At 55.5% G+C, this 16825-nt stretch overlaps 1 protein-coding gene and 1 non-coding gene across 5 annotated transcripts in view; one reads left to right on the plus strand and one right to left on the minus strand.

The window, feature by feature from the left end:
* Positions 1–16825, minus strand: part of PDE2A (phosphodiesterase 2A) — a 99902-nt gene that overhangs the window by 39369 nt on the left and 43708 nt on the right. The gene's annotated exons all lie outside the window — the stretch shown is intronic.
* LOC129009114 (U7 small nuclear RNA) lies at positions 8165–8226 on the plus strand. Its single transcript, XR_008492654.1, has one exon. It is a non-coding gene; the product is annotated as a U7 small nuclear RNA (small nuclear RNA).

Genomic DNA, 16825 nt, shown 5'->3' on the forward strand with positions numbered 1-16825 from the left:
CTCCGCGTCCTCTCTTCCTCTCATAGCTTCTCCTCCCACTCTCCATCTCTCTCCTGCATACTTCCTGCCCCCACCTACTCCTGTGTCTCCAGCCCACTCCTCCCACAAACCTCCAAATAGTCACCTTGAGAACACTGGGAGAAAGCACCTAACTCAAGAGAAGCGCCCACAGAATGGGAAACCCAGGAAGGCAGCTAGAGGGGAAACAGGGAGTGCCAGGCAAGTGTCATCTACACCTCTTTTGCTTCCTGCCTCCTGTTCTGGTGGGCAATATACACAGCCTCTTATCTTCCCAGAGGACGGGGCCCTTCAAGGGCACAGGAGAACTTATCAACCTCTGTGCCTAGCACGGGTCTGGCACTAGCAAGCACAGCCGTCCAGTCAGGGTGACTGGCAGAACTGCCCCAAAGGAGGCCTCCTGTAGGCTCAGACCAGAGAAGCCTGCTTCAGCTGAGCCTCGGCCCCTAGCCTCAGCCCAGCACCCAAGCTGACTCTATGCGTCCTCACAGCCTCACAGCACCCCCAGCCTGCAGAGTCAGAGACAAGAAAGCAGAACAAGGCGGTTCCTCCTCCTTCCTCCCCACACACCCACGCCTGCCACCTGGCCAAGAAGCCGCCTCTCAAAGACACTGGTGCCTTGGATGCGCAAGGAGGAACTGCCTGTGAGTGTGAAGATCTTGCAGCCCCAAACTTCTCTCAATGAGGCTGAGCTGGACCAGGGTCAGGAGAATACAGGAAAGAGGCTTGGCAACCCTTCGGAGGCTTAGTCTGAAGGAGAAGGCAGGACAGAGACCCAGAACGCAGCTGAACTAGCCCAACTGTCAGTGCCATGCTTGAGTGAGGCATCAGGCTTCGGGGAGGGGAAGGTACCTTTCCCAAGCACCTCCTGTGGCTAGAGGTTTCCACCAGGCGTTCCCCAATTTTCATGGGCACCAGAGCCACCCAGAGTGCTTGTTAAAGTGCAGATTGCTGGCCCCACCCCCAGGGTTTCTGATACAGTAGGTCTGGGACGAGGTCCAAGAACTTGCGTTTCCAAACATTCCTAGATGACACTGATGCTGCCGGTCGGGAGACCACACCTCAAGACCCACTGACACTATCTTGGATCCTCCTACAAGCCCAAGAGGTGCCTGTTTGGGTCATCCCATTGTACAGGTGAAGAGTCTGAGGACTGGAGGAGAGGGGCCTTGCTCAGGTGAGAACAGCCAATAAGGGGACGCCCCAGGGAAGGTCCCAATGGAGGGGAGAGGCTGGGGGTGGAAGGAGAGAGTGAGACTAGTGGTGGGGAGACACAGATAACAAGGCAGTATGGACGGGGCCACTCGCAGCGCAGGAGCCCAGTCTTAAAGGAGGGACCTGCCAGAGACCTTTCCTCCTCCCCGCTCTTTCTCTTCCTCCCCTCCCTCCTCTACTTACCCCCTCCCACTCCATGCCCCCATCCCTCCACCCTCCTGCCCACCCTTCGCAGACTCCGGCTTCAGTTGTTACTCCAACAGGGCCGCGTCTCCAGCCTCCGAGCCACACTGGAGACACGTGCACTGTAGAATACACCTGAGCCAGTCCCGGCGGCAAGGGTTGTCCCCATCCACAGGAGCCTGACCCCACACTGTTGGCTCTTCCCTTCCAGCGCCCACAACCAGCTCCGCCCCGGCCTCTCGCCCTTCCCAAGCCAGTCCCAGCTTCTACTCCAGCTCCTGCAACCTCCAAAATGACCTCCTGGTTGTCTCCCACACCCTTGGATCCATCAGGAGCTAGGTTTGGGGGTAGATGAAGGAATGGGAAGAGGGAAAGAGCAGGAGAAGGAAGGCAAGAGTTGCCTGCACGATCAGTTCCCCGAGGGCCTGACTCACTGGAATCCCCTCAGTCCCTCGCCCAGATTCTGGAGTCAGGAAAGGAGGGAACAGCCAGAGTGGGTAGAGGGAGGGAGGCAGGAGCTGAGTGTGGGGAGGGGGAGGATGGCCCTGTGAGGCAGACGTCAGATCAAGCGGGGCAGAGCCAGCTCAGGTCTCCTCCCACCCCCTCCCACCTTCAGCTGCTTCATCTACAGGGAAGAACCAAGAGTGGTCCCATTCCTGCTGCCCACATTCTCCTGGACGCCACAAACTTCCTCCCAAACACATCACAGCATCCCCCTCTCCATGCCATCACAGTCATCCTGGTTACCTGGCATTCTAGCTATCCTTGTCCTCTGGCCTGGGGCCCACAAGGCAGCTCGCGGCAGTCACAAGGAGGCAGATGCGGGCACACTGTGAATCACAGTCGCACCACAAAAGAGAGCCTGAGCAGGATGGATGAGGGGGCTCCCAGTCCCCAAGGGTGTGCAAGCAAGGACCAAGGCCCTGCCACCAGGGAGCCTGTGCCCTGAGAAAGGCCCCTGGTGAGGTGGCAGGCCTCCAGCTCTGAGTTCAGTGACCCTGAATGTCTGTACACCCTCCTCAGCCTCACCCCCTCAGGGTGGGTTGGGAGCTGAGCAAAGCAAGTCCAGGAGCCTCCAAGAGGCAGGCATGGTGGCTCAAGCAGGAGAGGAGGAGGACGCTGAGTGTCCCGCTGGGCCAGTGTCAGAAGAGAGTTTACATCCCTCAGGAAATGATGGCCAAAGGAATAATTGGATGGGTGGATGGATGAATGATGAATGAATGAATGAAGTGATCTCCCTTCTCTGGATCCCCTCCAGGGAGAGTCTGTTGTTCTCTCTCCAGGCAAGTCTGACCCTCCCACCTGGGGCTCCCACAGCCCCCCATTCCCCCACCATGGCATGCACTGTGTGCATCAATGCAGTGCCACCCTTTCCCATCTGGCTCCCACAACAGACTGGGAGCTTTTGGAGGGCAGAGATTGTGTCCTGCCCCTCTCCGGGTCTCCAGCATTACCCAGCCCCTCATAGGTGTTGGTAGGTGTTTGCTGAGCTGTAAATGACTGGGTAAACTCCTGTGTGGCCAGGACTACTGGACTGTGAGGGCTACATTCCATCAGGGAGAAGAGGGGTGTGGAGGAAGGATCCAGGCAGGGGAGATAGCTGAGACCTCTCAAAGCCTCCCCAGTCTGGCACAGTTACAGTCTTAGAGAAGGAGCCTGAGGAATGGGGTGTCTCCTACCAAGAGCCTTTGGCAAGCTCTCCCAGGCACTTCTGCAGGCCGGGAGGCCCTTTGTGCTTCAGGATCATCTCCACGTGCAGACTGGGCAACTGGTCAGGAGGGAGGGCTCTTCCCCAAGAGGAGCACTGTCACCATCACCTTCTTTCATGAGTGAGGTCACCTCCTCCAGGAAGCCTTCCCGGGTGGTCACTTGTCCCTCTCCCAGGCCTTCTGAGAATTCCCAGGGACCAGGGTCTACAGGGCCTCAGACTTCATGGAGTCCAATCCCCAGCTTGATGAGGTAGACTAAGGCCAGAGGAGGCAGGGAAGGATTCGCCCAGGCTCTCATCTGGAGCCAGGAGACCCATGCTTCAGCCTAGCCCTTTGGGCCACACTAGGACACCTTGTCCCAGAGTCCTGTTTGTCTTTGGGGCCCCTCTAATACCTGCCTTGGCCAGGGGATGGGCTGAGCCCTCTCAGATGTCGAGTAGGGCTGTCTGCCTCCAGGCCAGAGACTGGGTCTCTTATCTCCTCACTGTGCCCATTGTGTGTGGGAGGTAAATGCTGAAGGAGGCAGCCTGGCCTAGGGTTAGTGTGGGCCTGCAGAGGGCGGGGAGGAAGGGCCGGCCTGGGGTGGGCTGGTAGGGGTAGACGGCTGGGGGCAAGCCCAGCCATGCTGGTCTTCTTAGGGACAAGACAGAGAGCAGGGCACAGCAGCTGGCTGCCCAGTGATGCCTGCCCTGGGGCTCTCCCTGACTGTCCCAGTGTGTTTTCTCCCTGCCTCTCAGCCTCCCTGGGCGCTTGGCCGCCTCTGTCTGTCTGTGCTCTGCGGCATGTGTGTATCCCACAGCCTCCAGCTGCTTTGTCCTATGACTGTATTTGGCTCTCTCATCAGAACACGGCCCATCCCAGCTGTTCCCCAAACCCTGGGGGGAGGGGGAAAGTGGAAGTATGAGAAAGAGAGACAGGGACAGAACAAGTACCAATTCAGAAGCAGAGGGACAGACATAAAAGCCGGTAGGGAACCCCAGGGACATGCGGGGGCTGGAGAGGCAGGACTGGCTGGGGAAGCCCCTGAGGAGAAGCCCGTGAAGACCAAGGCAGAGTCGGGAGAAGAGCGGGGTCCACCCTCTTCCTCTGCACTGACTCCTGCCCCCTTTCCCTCTCTCTGCCCCTGCAGGAATGTGTGAGCACTTTTATTGTTCCTAAAAATAGCCTTTCTCTTTGAGGGGTTGGGATAAGCAATCTTCTGAGTGGGGTCCGTCTGGGGCATGCCTGACCTCTGGGGTCCCAGCCACCATGCTCCCCAGGGCTGGGGTCTCTCAGCTCCTCTCTCCCAGTGCAGTGCTTTGTTAAACATAAATGTGACCCTGTCCCTCCCTTGCACAAGACTGTCATAGCTCCTGGGAACACCCCCTCCCCTCCTCCAGAGTGACAGGCTCCGAGCAAAGTGCTCAGCACACAGCCTGGAGCAGGGCTCACGGTCACCTTACCTCATCAAGGGGCCAAGGGTGAGGGGCTGCTCGCTCCCTCCATCCAGGCTCTATCTGCTCTGGCCTCAGGCCTCTTCGCAGCGCCCCAGTCTGATTCCCTGCACCCTTCCAGCCTCCCCACTCCCAGCCTTTGCTCCTCCATTTCCTGCACCGTGGTGTCTTCTCTTCTCTCCTGCTCTTCCTGCTCTGGCCCTCCAGAAACCCCCAGCCCTCTCCCCTGGTCTTGTCCTCCACCTATCACTGGGACTCTCATCCTTCTCCTGTACCCCTCACAGAGCGAGCAAGGGGCTGAGCCACACGGCCCTGGGCAGATGGGGCACCAAGGCACAGAGCCCTCCTCCAGTGAGGGAGAGAGTTGGCAGAGACATGGCAGGCTCTGGGGCCCCACGCACTCCCCTGAACCCAGACCTTCTTTGCCCTTTCATGTGCCCTCCTCAGCTTTGGTTGTCTTTTCTGGACTCCGGCCCGAGTCTCTGTCTCTCTAATCAGTCTCCAGGAGAAAGCCCATCCAGTCTCACCTCCTTCCCACCTCCATTTTTCAGATGAGACAGCCAAGCCCCAGAGAGGGGAGGCGATGGGCCTACGAGCCCACGGGATGCTGGCCATGGGCCTTGGTCACTTTGCCTCATTACACAGGGTCCCGGTCAGTGGGGCCACAGGGGCTGAGGCAGGCTGTCACACAGCCCACCTCCCAACATAGCCCACCTCCCAACACAGCCCACCTCTCCACCCAGCCTGCCAGGCAGGCAGACTGGCATCCACAGTTATTTTCCTTTGGAGGGCCCAGGAAGCCAGAAAACAAACATCCGGAGTCTCTGGAATCTCTCCTACTTTCCTTCCTCACATCCTGAGGATCTGGGAGCCAGCGTGAGCATGCACACAGCGTGCGCACACACACACACATGCACACAGTGGGCTGGGTAAATATGTCAGCCTGGGATATCCTGTGGGACTGTTGTGAATCTGTGGGTCCCTTAGAACCCCAAAGCCTTGAAAAGAGGATGATGCCCTCCCACCAGACCCTCGGACCCTCTATACAATTCAAACTAAATTTTATCTTGGAAATGAAAATTAAAATAGTTTTTGTGTGTTTTTTCTGATTGCAAAATTCTGGATACACTCATCAAAACTGACCTCTCCTCTCACTGTGTGCAGAACTCCCGCTTTGCTGGTGACCTAAGCACGTGTGCAGCCTGCCCATTAATGGTCCATAGTGGCGAGTCCCTACGGACCATCACATGATCATGGCAGACTATGTTCCCTGGGTCACTGGGAGAATTTCCTTGTGAAAGTATGTAGGTCTGTGTTTCTGTGGGAATCTGTAACCCACATGGGTTGTGAGAGTGTAAACATGTGTGAGTACCCTGTGTCTATGTGTGTGCACTGGCCATCTGCATGTGGGAATGACCATGTGGGCCTGCATCTATGCATATGTGATTTAGGTCGTTGATGTCCATGTGACAGTGGTATAGTGAGTGTGTGGCTGTCTGGGGGGCTATGAATGCGCTGGTGGTTAGTCTTGTCTCCAAATGAGTGAGTGAACGTGTGGCTGAGAGTGGTGGAATCTGAGAGGGTCTAATTCTCCTTCTCTGTGCACCCCTGTCACTTCTCCCATCGCCTCCCTCAGATGCGGGCTCATCTGCCTGCCCTGCCACACACCACATGTACTGGACAAGTCTTTGGACCTTCCTGGGCTCAGTTCCTCATCCGTAAAATGGTCTTTTCCCCCAGAGCTGCTGAGAAGATTAAGCTGAGCCATCAAACCTTGCCTAAGCTGACTCCCAGCAGGGGGCTGGGGCCACCTGTGTGCACATTAGAAAGGAGGGACCCCAATTCTCTGGGCAGATGCGGGCCTGAGGGGAAAGGCTTGGTGAGGGAGAGTGGGCTCAGTTTCAGCGCCACCCTACCTCTGCTGGAGCTCCTGTGCAAAGTATAGCCTGCACAGTTAAAAGGCTTTGGCCTTGCAGGTGACCAAGAAAGGGCAGCGTCCTTTCTTCCTGCCCCACCTTTGGGTGTGCAGCCTGGAACTAGAGGGTCTCTGATTATAGGACTGGGGTAGACACATTCCAGATGAGACTCAGAGGACACTTACCCCTCCTCACTTCCCTGGGGCCCTGTGCTCTCCACCTACCCCTCAGCGCTCCCTCCCCTAGGCCCAGGAGAAGGCCCCTCAGAAGCCACAAGGGGGACTGACCAGAGCTAGGATGCAGAGCTAGGCCAACTGGGGCCTCTGAGATCCCCCAATTCCACTCCCATTTTTGGAAATGGAGACTGAGGCCCAGAGAGTAGCAGGGACCCTCCCAGGAATACAAGCGAACCCAGGAAGTCCAGGCTCCTGTTTCAAGGCCTCTGTAGCTGGGTTTGAGAAGACCCAAGCTTTGGACTCTGTTGGCTCCTGAAAGGAGCCCAAGGAAGTGGGTAAAGGTCCCAAAAGACAGGCACTTTGACACCTGTGCCTCAGCTGTGGGTATGGACTCCTATCCACCCCCACCCTCCCGACCGGGACCAGGTCCCCTACTGGTGTGATTAACCAAATTATGGGGCTTTTTCTTGAGCAAATTGCATTGGCCTAATTGAATGAGGCAGCAGGAGCCTGGGCTGGAGGCTGACAGTGGTAAGGACGGCAGGGGAGAGGAGGGGGCAGGAGTGAGTGGGCGGGAGGGGGTATCGCTGACAACACGGAGCAGGGGACAGAAGGTGGGGGAGAGGGAGAGAGGACGGCTGTGGGTGTAAGAGGACGCCTCACTCAGCGCACTCTCACTGTGCTCCTACTGGTGCTCCTGTTATTTGGGGACCTGGGGTGCAGGTGTTGAGGTTGCTGCTCCCCAAGAGACCATAGAGCATTTACCAAGTGCCAGAGACTGCATGCATTGGAGCACCTCTTCATGCAATCCTCCCAAGAGCTCCCATTTTATACTTGAGGAAATTGAGGCTCAAGAGATAAAATGACTTGCTGAATGTCAGAGCCTAGACAGGGCTGTCTGACACCACAGGCCCTGCTCTTAATCAGCACCTACGACATCCTGCTGAAGTGCCACATCCTGCCTCCAGGAAGCCTTCCTGGGTATTCAGAGAAGGGAGGAGCTCGCATCTGGGCACAGACACCATTTCTGTCCCCATTCGATGTTTCTCCTCATCTACCCTACAATGTCCATGCTCCCTCCCATGCTCAGCAACTGAGACTGGGGCTGAGCCCACTTGAATCACATGCAGCCCGGTCACCTATAGCACAGCTTCAGTCCCTCTCACTCCCATGCAGAGTCCTGCACTGTGTCACACTCATCAACCAGGATGACACAAGGAGGCATGACCCCCGTGGCCTTCACACAGCAGGTCCCACCTGCTCGGTGACACACAGTCACTTCAGGGTCCACAGTGTCCCACTGTCCCATGTCACTGGGTGTCACAGGGCCACACACACAGTGATTTCTCACTGTCAACCTCACTCGGAGTCTCCTATATCTTCAGTGTTGCACCCATGTTCCCAAAGCCACCATGTCACCCTCACGCAGCATCAGACACAGTTCCACACTGGCTCTGGGTCACTGTTACATTTCAGCATCATCCAGGACCTCCTAGCCTTAAAAAACAAAAATCCAGCGTTACATCTATTTTAGAATTTGTCTAGCAGGTTTTTCAGTCTTCACTGGAAAGCTCCCCCTACCAAAAAAAAGTCTACCTTTGGTGAAATGACATCATGTCTGGGATTTGCTTTAAAATATTTCAGCGAAGCAACCTATGAAATGGGAGAAAAATATTTGCAAAGCTTTTATCTGATAAAGAGGTAATATCTGGAATATATAAAGAACCCCTACAATTCAATAACAACAAAAAAGCAAACAACCCAATGTCTTAAATGGGCAAAGGACTTGAATCAACATTTTCCCAAAGAAGATATACAAGTGGCCAACCAGCACATGAAAAGATGCTCAACTTCACTAATCATTAGGGAAATGCAAATCAAAACCACAATGAAATGTCACCCCACACCCATTAGGATGGCTACCATTAAAAAATAAAAAAAAATGAAAAGAACAAAAAATAACACATGTTGGCAAGGATGTGGAGAAACTGAAACCCCTGTACACTGTCCGTGGGAATGTAAAAAGATACAGAAAACAGTATGGCAGTTCCTCAAAAACCAAAAAATAGAATGACTGTATGATCCAGCAAGCGTACTTCTAGGTATATATCTGAAAGAATTGGAAACAAGATGTTGAAGAGATATTTGTACACTTATGTTCATAGCAGCATTATTCACAATAGCTAAAATGTGAATGCAACCCAAGTGTCCGGTGTTGGATGGATGTGATCTGTCCATACACTGGAATATTATGTGGCCATAAAAACGAAGGAAATCCTGTCGCATGCTGCAACATGGGTAAAACTTGAGGACTTTATGCTAAGTAAACTTAAAAGCCAGTCACAAAAAGACAATACTACATTATTCCAATTACTCGAGGTATCTAGAGTAGTCCAAGTCATAGCGACAGAAAGTAGAATGGTGGGTGCCAGGAGCTGGAGACAGAGGAGGATGGGGGCTGTCATTTAGTAGGTGCAGAGTTTCAGTTTGAGAAGATGAAAGAGTTCTGGAGATTGGTTGCAAAACAGTGTGAATGTACCTACCACAACTGAACTGTACACTTAGAAATGGTTATGATGGTGAAGTTTAAGTTATGTATATTTTACCACAATTTTAAAATTTTTAAGCTTAAGCAAAGGAAAATGAAAGAACAGGTAGAGGGGAAGAGAGGAAGAAATGAGGCCAAATCCCAGCAACTGTTGAACTGGGGTGATGAGTATATGGCAGTTTCTTATATTCTTCTCTCTGGTATTGTGTCTGCTTAAAATCACCCATAATAAAAAAATGTAGTCCCCCTTTCCAGCGACCGTGTCCTTCTCTGCAGCCCTCACAGCCCAACATCTCCAAAGGGCTCTCCAGGCTAACGTCTTCACCTCCCTCACCATCCTACACAGGCCAGTCTGACTTCTGGCTCCAGCCCATCACTGAAATGGCTCCCATTAGCCTGACTCACCCACAGGGCCCAGCACAGCACAATCTTCTGGTTCCCATCTTACCCGTGGGCCAGCACCATCCACACACCGTCCCTCCCTCCCACTTGAGCCTCTTTCCTCCTTTGGCTTCTGGCTTCACACTCCTGGTCTCCTCTGCCTCCCTGGCCCTCCTCCTCTGTCTCATTGCTGCTCCTTCTCACCTCCCCGGCCTCTAGACAATGGAATATGCAGGGTTTAAGGCTCGGTCCTCAGTCTCTACCTCTTCTGTTGCCAAGCTCCCTCTCTCCATTATCCCAGCCAGGTCCACGACCTTAACAAACCCCCCATGCCTGTCGACTCCCAGATGTATCCCCAGCCTGGCCCCGCTGCCCACTGCACACCTTCACTTGGATGCTTCCCTTAACACATCCAAAACAAGCTCACTCAATTTCTGCCTCCTTGTCCTCCCACCCCACTAGTGCTGACCGTCCCCCTTGCCTTTGCCCATCTCAGAAACATGTTCACCATCCATCGCTTGGTTCTTCAAGCCAGAACCCTGGAAATTGTTCTCTGGTTTTCCCTCTTGCTCATCTTCTCATTTATCAGCAAGTTCTGTCATTTCTACTTTCAAATATCTCCAAAGTTGCTCCATATCTCTAACTCTTCTGCCATTCCATTAGCACAGGCACCACCATCTCCTGCCTGGGAAGCCGCAGGAGCCTCCAGTTGCTCTGCCCACCTCCTCTCTGCCTCCCCCTAACTTATCTCCCCTCCCCTGCCACACACCGTGCACACTTGCATACATACATATTCTGCAGCCCGAGCAATCTTTTTCTTTTTCTTTTTTTTTTTTGAGATGGAATTTCACTTGTCACCCAGGCTGGAGTGCAATGGCTCAATCTTGGCTCACTGCAACCTCTGCCTCCTGGGTTCAAGTGATTCTCCTGTCTCAACCTCCCGAGTAGCTGAGATTACAGGTGCCGGCCACCATGCCTGGCTAATTTTTGTATTTTTAGTAGAGACGGGGTTTTACCAGGCTGGTCTTGAACTCCTGACCTCAGGTGATCCACCCGGCTCAGCCTCCCAAAGTGCTGGGATTATAGGTGTGAGCCACTGTGTCCGGCCAGAGCAATCTTTTAAAACCATCCTTTGGACGGTGTTACTTTCCCGCCTGAACCCATCGGTGCCTTCCCATGACAGTGTCCTACACAGCATTGTGTGTGCACATTGCATACTGTCACAACCATTACAGAGCATCACACATGTAATGTCAGGCCAAAGATCACACAGCATCACACGCCCACTTCCACACACTTGCTATCACTCCATGTCATGCCTTTCTTTGCACACTCAGCCTCACTAGATCATATGCTTGGGACACACTCAATGTCACAATTCAGTGTCAGACACTCGAGCCACAGACTCAGGACCATACCTGCTACTGCAGCATCATTTGCTCATGTTTCTGTATTTGATTCTCATGGAGACACACCCTCCATGTGCTCACTGTCACTTTCAGTGTCACACACGTGGTAGCAGGCAATGTGCAATGTCACACACTTGGTATCGGCATCACACAATCAATATCACACAGTGTTACACACTTGGTGGCACAGCCACTGTGTACACATCTGCTATCATGGAGTGCCTCACACCCAGTGTCACATACTCAGTGACTCACCCACACTCCACACAGTACCCTATGATCATGGTCACATACTTGATATTACACGTCATAAGCTCCATGTCACATGTGCAGAACGCCCCCTGTCCCACAGTGTCTCAGTGTCCCTCTTGGCATCACCCTGGGTCCCACAAGCTCGGCCCCTCGGCCCCTCGTCCCCACCCCACTGGGCACAGTCGCCAGGGCTGTTGCCCCATGTCACGGCTGTTTCCTGTTGTTGTGCTCAGAGTCCTCAGCCTCTGCTTGTTCCTTCAAGGATTTCCTGTTGTCAGGGCCCCCGGCAGGCCTGGCCTGTCTGGGATACACACCCCTAAGCCCAGAAGCTAGCCAGCAGCAACTCTGGGCCCTCTGCCTCCCCACTCCAACATTCTGGCTGGATCCATGGGACTTTCCATCCTCCCCTGGTCCACCAACCTGGATCCCCCATGTGTCTGCACTGGTGCTGGCTCTACTGGGATGGATAGCGGAGATCAGCTCCGGGCCTCGCCCCAGCCCCAGGGTGCCCAGGCCTGTGCTTCCCAGAACAGGGCTCCAGGGCAGCCTGCACAAAGCTGTTACAGCAACTGAACAACTGTGGACAGGACCAGCCCAGTGCTCCACGTGAAGCTGCTGAAAGCCTGAGGAGTGGGAGATGGAGGGCAGAGGACAAGGGTTCGAGGGTTTAAAGTTAAGGAAGACTTCCCAGACGAAGGGGCTGAGAGCCAGGAAACAGGGAGGAGGAGGAGGAAAAGGCAGTCTGAGGAGGGGACACCAGGCTGGAGGCCGGAACCTGGAGACAGGATGGACTAGGAAGAAGAAAGGAACATGAGAGAGGTGGAGGGCATTTGTGGGGTTTGGAGAAAACAGGCTTCTCTCCCATCCGCTCCCACCTCTCCCTCAGCCAGCACTCAAACTCATGCTCTAGGCAGGGGCCTCTGGCACGCCCTTCCCTCCTAGCCCCACAGACTGCCCCCAACAAGGGCGCTGCCAAGCTCCCTCTCCTCCTGCCCCAGCCAGTCTGCAGGAAGGACACACGGAGGCCAGTGCACACGCTCCTCACACAGCCTGAGATAAATATTTCCCGGGAAACGGAACTTGTTCTCTCAGTGTTTACAGCCAAAGGCCAGGCAGGACGGTGGGGGGTGGGGCCGGCTGGAGGAACCTCAGCCTGGGGCCGCAGCATCTGGCCTGGGCACTGCCTTGGACCTGCCTGCGCCTCTAAGCCAGCTCCTGCCTTTCCCTGAGTCTCAACTCCAGGCCCTCGACGAGGCTGGCCCTCCCTGGGCCTAGGCCTGCCTGCAAGCCTGTCCTGGTCTCAGCATGCGTCTTCTCTGGGTATAAGTCCCCCGTGCTTGATGCCTCCTCCTTCGGACTAGGCTTCTTTGATGGCAGGACCTGCGATGCCCATCTCTCTCTTTACTCAGTCAGCCAGGGGTGTGGATAATGGATGGGCAGGCAGAGAGACAGGCTAGAGTGGCAGCTGAGACCGCCTCCCTGGTCCCAGGTCCCTGCACGCCCCGGGCTTGTGCAGCCCGACAGGTGGGCACAGACAGATGACAGGGCCTCAGGACCCCCATGGATGCCAGATGCTAAGGCCAACTTGTTGGCAGCCACTCCCTTGGGGCCATGGGGCATTGTAGAGGCCACTGGCTCCTGATGTGCAGAATCCAGGAGGAAGTAGCACATCTGGCAGTTAGGAGCACTCACTCGAGAATGTTAGATAAGGGCCTGAAAAGTGCTGCCTACAGCGCGGCCCCTCCAGCCTCACCCCAGGGCTCCTTGCTGGTAAGCTGTACTCGTATACTCGGAGCCTTCTCCCCTCCCACTCCTGCCCACACTCTCGCACAAGCTGCTCCTTCCCCAGTGAAGCCCTACTCCACCTGCAGCGGCAATGGCAATACCCCCCGCAACCTGGCTCCCGCCCCTGCCTAGTGCTACCCCCACAGCTGGGCCCACATATTCACTGGTGGCCTCAGCCTCACCCTGACTCTGGCACCAAGCCTTCCTCAGCCCAGGACTCATGGGCAGAGTGTTTTGGAGCCGGGTTCTGAGCATGAGCCAGCCTCCTGCAGCCCCCTCTGGGGCTGAGCCCTTGCTTCAGGCTCCTCTATCGGCTTGTTCCCAGTCCTGTTCTGGTCCTGGTTGTCCTTAGCTGCTGCTGTCAGAAGCTGACCTCACGGACCTCTCTGACTGCCTAGCTGGTCTCTGGCTTCTTTGGTCGGTGCCCTTGACCCTCTCCATCCTTCAAAGTTCTAAGGTTGCCTCCTCCAAGTCTCCAAGACCGCCCAACCCAACTGTGCCCCTTCTTGGAACTACTCCAGCCCTACTCACGGCCACTCTTGTTCATTCAAGAAGTATTTATTGAGCACCTACCGTATACCAGGCCTATACCAGGCACCACATGGGCCCAAGAGAGACAAAGGAGACTCAGTCTCAGCCTCTGCCTCCTGGGTGTTTACAGTCCCATGGGGAAGGATACATTACCCACAGCACCCCGTGGGGTAACAGGTTTCCCAGCTGTGGGCTCAGGGAAATGGGGACTGTGAGTGCCCAGGGAAGGGAGGAGACTGAGGTAGAGGGACCAGTCTGAGGAACGTCACAAAGGAGGTGACATTTCATCTGGGCCTTGAAAAGAGCGTAGGTGGAGAAAGAAAGGAAAGGTATTCCAGACAGGTGGTCAGTATGAGCAAAGGCAGGGAGGCAGGAGGAGCTGCTGTGTGCTGGGAGTGAACACAACAATGTGGCTGTAGCGCTGGCTGTCTCAGGGCATGAGGGGACATGAGGGGACATGAGGGGATCCAGCAGGCAAGGCCAGCAATGCCCTGCCAAGGGGTGTGGTCTTTGTCCCAAGGGCAGCAATAGAGGAACCGGTGTTGGGCAGTGCATTTCAGTACTTATTGTGGACGCCAGTGCCCGCATCCACGTCAGCCTCTCCCCATGCCCCCACCCCAGCTAAGGCTCCCAAGCCCCCATCTGGGCCCTGAGAGCCATCACAAAGAGAGCATTGACTCAGTGTGCTCAATTCACCAACTTGAACTGCCCCAGCCCTGGCTTTCAGAGAGACAGTAATGATGCGGAGGCCTGGCCCTGAAGGAGGATGCCAGGCTGAGCTGGAAGAGCCCCTCCTCCAAGTCAGCTGCTGGCACAGGGGCTAGGGAACCATCCCAGGAGGGTATGCTGAACACACGCCTGCTGGGTGGGGATGGGTGCTGGCAGCTCTGCTTTCTTGGCTGCCGCCCAGCCAGTGCCAGGAGAGTGTGCCATGCCCATAGAACTTCCATAAGCCTCAGCCCAGCTCTGCGGAGCACCCTGTCTCACAGGGGTACAGCCTAGTCCTGGCTCTAAGGATGTCATCCTTGAGGGAAACAGGGAGGAGGCTAACTCTCCCCAAGGATCTGCCATGTGCCAGGCCTGCGCCAGGCACCCCACACATACAGTCTTTGTAACTTCTCCCAACAGCTCTATTGTGGTAATGTCGAATAACAGTGATTATGTCCAAGAATGATAGAGGTTCTTTTTTTTTTTTTTTTTTTTTGAGATGGAGTGTCACTCTGTCGCCTAGGCTGGAGTGCAGTGGCGCAATCTCGGCTCACTGTAAGCTCTGCCTCCCGGGTTCACACCATTCTCCTGCCTCAGCCTCCCAAGTAGCTGGGACTACAGGCACCCACCACCACAATCGGCTAATTCTTTGTATTTTTAGTAGAGACAGGTTTCACCATGTTAGCCAGAATGGTCTTGATCTCCTGACCTTGTGATCCACCTGCCTCGGCCTCCCAAAGTGCTGGGTTTGCAGGCGTGAGCCACCGCTCCCGGCCATGATAGATGTTCTTATCCCTGCCTGGCAGGTGAGGAGACTGATGCTCAGGCTGGTTAAGTGACAGGCACAAGGCCACACACCTAAGAAGCAAGGGAGTTGGGACTTGAACCCGTGCTCATCTGACCCCGTGGCTTGTCCACTATATGAGGCCATCTTGGCTTCCCAGCTCCACCCTGACAGGAGGCCCCTCAGGCTCTCAGTCCCTTTTCCCTCCAGCTGCCCCTGTGGTCTGAGCAATGCCCTCGGGTCCCCACTCTCTCCAGTCTTGCCCTCTCGATGTTGGCAGCGTCCCCTCAGGCAGCCCATCTCTTCCCAGCAGTGCTGAGTATAGGCCTAGGCACTCGGGTGGGGTGCTGGCAGGACCCAGAAATCCAGCAGGCCCTGCCAAGAGTCCAGGCAGACACTAACTCTTTTGGGGATGAGTATGGGGATGGGGTCAGGACAGAGCTGAGGGCTGAGGAGCTCATGGCTCCAGATCCTCGGTCAGAGGGAAGAGGCAGCAGGACCCAGCTCAAGGAAAGGCAGAGAGAATACAGGGATAGGAGCAGGTGGGGCCGACCCAGGGAAGCCTCATGGGAAGGATGAGGCCGGTGGAGCTGGACAAAGAGCAGAACTTGAACCTGCAGAGGGCAGGCCGATGGCCTAGGCAGCGGGGGCTGCCCCAGAGGCATAGCAGGGAGCCTGGAGCCATACTCCTTCCCTCGGGGCACAGCCCCCGTTGCCCAGGAGGGTCTCAGCTTCGCCAAAGCCCCCTCCTCTTGTGGCTCCCTGGGTGGATGACAAATCCAGTCTTTCTTGGCGGGTGGACGAGGCTGCTGAGACACTGCAGGCTCCCAGGAACACCATCTGTCCCAGCTCTGGGGGGAGCCCCGCCCCATGGGGAATGCCATGGCAGTAAATAAATTAATAATATGGCTTTCCAGGCCCTCCCCTCCCAGCTCCTTTTGCCAGCTCCCAGCAGCAGGGCCCAGCCCCACTTGGAGGCACATTCTCAGGTATTGGCCCTGTGTCCCAGCAGGAACCTGTGCTGAGCCCCTACTGTGCACCAGGCCCTGTGTGGGCACCTTCTTTCCCATCTTACTCAGGGGCTGAGAAAGAGTGAGCCTTAAGCCTGAGACACATCTAGGCTCCAATCTTAGCTCTGTCCCAACTCACTTGCTGAATGATCCCTCTGGGCCTCAGCTTCCCCAAATGTGAAACAGGAATAATAGCAGCCCCTACCTCATGGGGGTGTTGTAAGAATTAAACAAGGTGGGTGTCAAAGGCTCCTGGCGCACAGGAGGGCTGATACAAGCATCATCTTCCTCTCCCTCTCAGCCGGGCCTGGGAAGACTCTGTTCTGGCTGTGGGTCCAGTTCTCTCTCTCTCTCTCTCACACACACACACACACCCTCCTCTGTGCCGATCTTCAACATCAGCAGCCCACCTTGTTTGCTCGTCAAGTCCCCTTTGAGCACTGAAGAGTCCTATGAGGCACCCGTCACAGGGAAGGAAGGCATGGTCAGGGGGTGGGGATGGCACCCCTCGCAGGGCAGGAAATGTGCTGGCTGAGCCCTGCACCAGTACCCATCCAAGGGTGGTAGAAGGTTCAGGAATGAAGAAAGCACAGTCCCCAGGCTCAAGGAGCTCACAGGGCAGAGAAGACAAGGCAGACACACATACAGAGTCACGTGATGGAGAAAACAGGGTGCTCGTGGCACAGCACGGTGGGCGACAGACAGCAGAGCGCCCTGGCATCTGACTGCCAGGGCAGGAGAGCTCAGAGGAGGGAGCAGGAGCGAGC

This window comes from Pongo pygmaeus, chromosome 9 (assembly GCF_028885625.2).
Source record: "Pongo pygmaeus isolate AG05252 chromosome 9, NHGRI_mPonPyg2-v2.0_pri, whole genome shotgun sequence".
Taxonomy (NCBI): Eukaryota; Metazoa; Chordata; class Mammalia; order Primates; family Hominidae; genus Pongo; species Pongo pygmaeus.